The following is a 2857-nucleotide window of genomic DNA, read 5'->3' as shown; positions in this document are numbered from 1 at the left end:
GGAACATTCCTCAGCCATCAGAAAGGATGAACACCCACCGTTTGCACTGACATGGATGGAACTGGAGGGGACTATGCTGAGTGAAATAGGCAGAGAAAGACAATTATCACAAGGTTTCACTCATACATGGAACATAAAGAATAGAGTGGAGGAGCACAGGGGAAGGAGGGAAAACTGAATGGGAAGAAATGAGAGAGGGACACAAACCATGAGAGACTCTGGACTCCAGGAAACACACTGAGGCTATAGAAGGGAGGGGTGGGGGGAGGGGTAGCCGGATGATGGGTATTCAGGAGGCCACGTGCTGGGATGAGCACCGGCTGTTACAGGCAACTAATCAATCACCAAACACATTAAGATCTGCTGACGTACTATATGTTGGCTAAAGAATTTAAATTTAATTTTTAAATTTAAAGAATTAAGTTAAACAAAAAAATAAAAAATAAAACCAAGGCAGAAACCATACATATCCCAGAGGGCTCTGCGCTCCTGGAGGCTGAGCTAGCGGCCATGGCCAAGGCCTCTGGCGGTCAGGGGACTGGGGCTCGGACAGGCGGCTCGGCACACCCCTGACTCTGAAGCCCCAAGGCGTTGGCAAGGTGCAGTGACTGCGAGGGAAGACGCAGCCGTAGGCCCGGCTGGCTCCCCGCCGCCGCAGGACCACTCCCACCCCCAGGCAGTGTCTGTCTAGGACCAGGAAGAAAACCTTTCCATTTGATTGTTCTTTTTAAAGATGGTTGCTCAGCCTGGACACAGGAAAACATCTGACATAAAACTAGACCATTCACAGCTGCAAGTGACCCAGAAGTTATCAGAACACAGTGACCACAAAGAGACCTTGTGTCCCCAGGGGGGCCTCTTGTGTGTGGGTGCAGCTGGGGGCCCTGGACATGTCCATGTGCGCAGAGCTGGGCTCCACAGTCTCCCTCAAGGGGACAGGAGTAGGAACCTGCTCTGACAGCTCTGCTCAGGATGGCACACACCCCCCTCGATGGAGACAGGACAGGCCCTCATGAGCCCCGGATGTCCTGCTGATTCTTGGGCATGGCCCGAATAGCAGCTTCTTCATGAAGGGTTGGGGGAGGGCAGCCTGGCCTCTGCAGGTCACACAGGTCCTCCGGGGATAGCACCTTGGTGGGTTTATGGCCCAGCAGGTACCTGTTCAATGGCTCTCCTCACGCCACACAACCTCAATCCCATTGGCCAGGTCAACCCCCATCGCCTGGTGACAGGCCAAGGTCAGTCAGTAAATCACCACCGCCAATCCCCCAAAATAAGCCCCCGTGTAGTAAATGTTGCGCTGGTCCCTGGGGATGTGGGTCTGGGACAGTGGCCTGCGCTGGTAGCTGAAAAGTCTTCATTGGACAGCCAGTGGAAACTGGGGTGCAGGGTACCAAAGGGGGAGACAGGATCTCCATGTCCACATGGTCGCAGAACTTCACGTCCACATCCGCACACAACAGGTGGTCCACCTCACAGAGCAAGCGCTGCTCACAGAGGCGGCTGACCATCGCCATGCGCTGCATGGACATCCTGCAGTGCGGGACACCGGGGACCTCGAGGACCACCACCCTCCAGCCCTCCCAGCAGGGCACACGGGCCCAGCAGCCCGCTGGCCAGTGAGGACCTAGTAGGTGACCCTGTGTCCCACCATGATGGGCTTCTGTGCCCTCTGCAGGAACAGGTCTATGAAGACCACCTATCTACAGGGACGAGGGACAAGGCGGGGGGAGGGTCCCCGTCAGAGGCTGGTGGCAGGACCCCAGAGCTGGGGCCCATGAACGTGGGCACTTTCTTCACGGGGATAGGCCCTGGGCCGTCTGCTCACGGGGCCTCCCGACCTTCCGCTCCCAGAGATGGGCGCCATCAGCACCCCATCATGCAAAGGGGAGCCTGAAGCTTCAGCGGTGGGAAACCAACCCCACAGTCAGCATGCTGGAACAGGAACGCCCCCTGTGCCGAGCCCCAGGCAAACCTGCAGGTGCCCTCCCTTGGCCGAGCCCCTGCAGGTCCTGTCCCCACCGGCCAGGACTGGAGCACCTTTGGGCACAGCCTTCCTTTCTGTGGCCTACAGACTGGCTAGAATCAACACGGCTGGCCTCCTGCCCCACTTCGCTTGGAGTGGGCAGTCGCTGGCCCCCATAGAGCTGCCTCCACCGCCATAGGGTCCTCCCGTGAAGGCTACTGGGCCTCTTGCTGACAAGGTCCATCAGTCAACCACTGCTATTCCTAGGGCCACCCTCGAACTCCCCCAGATCAGAAACCAGGTCCAGCCCATGGGCAGGGAAGGGGAAAGAGGACTGCTGGAAGAAGAGGGGCTTGCTTAGGCCACAGCCGTGAATCTGAGGGTAGAAGCCTTCAGGTCCAGGACTACATCTCCCCAACCCCAAGAAGTTGGAAGTCTTGTCTCTCTGAGGGGACTGCCTGTGGGGACAGCAGGTCCCCCGTTGTCAGCCAGGGTGGCGAGCCCCTCTGAGACTGATTTTTTAAGGTTTTATTTGACAGAGAGAGAGACAGCTAGAGAGGGAACACCAGCTGGGGGAGTGGGAGAGGAAGAAGCATGCTCCCCGCTGAGCAGGGAGCCCGACACGGTGGGGTTCAATCTGAGGACCCCAGGATCATGGCCTGGTCTGAAGGCAGATGCTTAATGACTGAGCCACCCAGGTGCCTTGAGACTGATTTTTTCACACAAGCACTAAGGCTACTTCCCTGTGCCTGCCCCATTCCTGGCAGGTTAGTAAATCGCTCACACAGGAAAGTGGGCACTACGTTTAAACAGGGGATAAGGCCACACACACCCAGCGGACACGAGTCAGGTCAACGGGGGGCAAGTCCAGGTCAAGCCAATGGGGGAATA

At 57.3% G+C, this 2857-nt stretch overlaps 1 pseudogene; it reads right to left on the bottom strand.

Moving 5' to 3' along the window:
• Nucleotides 1–277: 277 nt before the first annotated feature.
• On the bottom strand, nt 278–2500 carry LOC106004604 (annotated as a pseudogene).
• Nucleotides 2501–2857: the final 357 nt, after the last annotated feature.

The sequence above is a fragment of the Mustela putorius genome, unplaced genomic scaffold (genome assembly GCF_011764305.1).
Source record: "Mustela putorius furo isolate JIRA1106 unplaced genomic scaffold, ASM1176430v1.1 tig00537295_pilon_pilon_pilon, whole genome shotgun sequence".
Classification (NCBI taxonomy): Eukaryota; Metazoa; Chordata; class Mammalia; order Carnivora; family Mustelidae; genus Mustela; species Mustela putorius.
The sequence above is the reverse complement of the archived record's forward strand: the minus strand, read 5'-3'. Positions and strand labels throughout refer to the sequence as shown.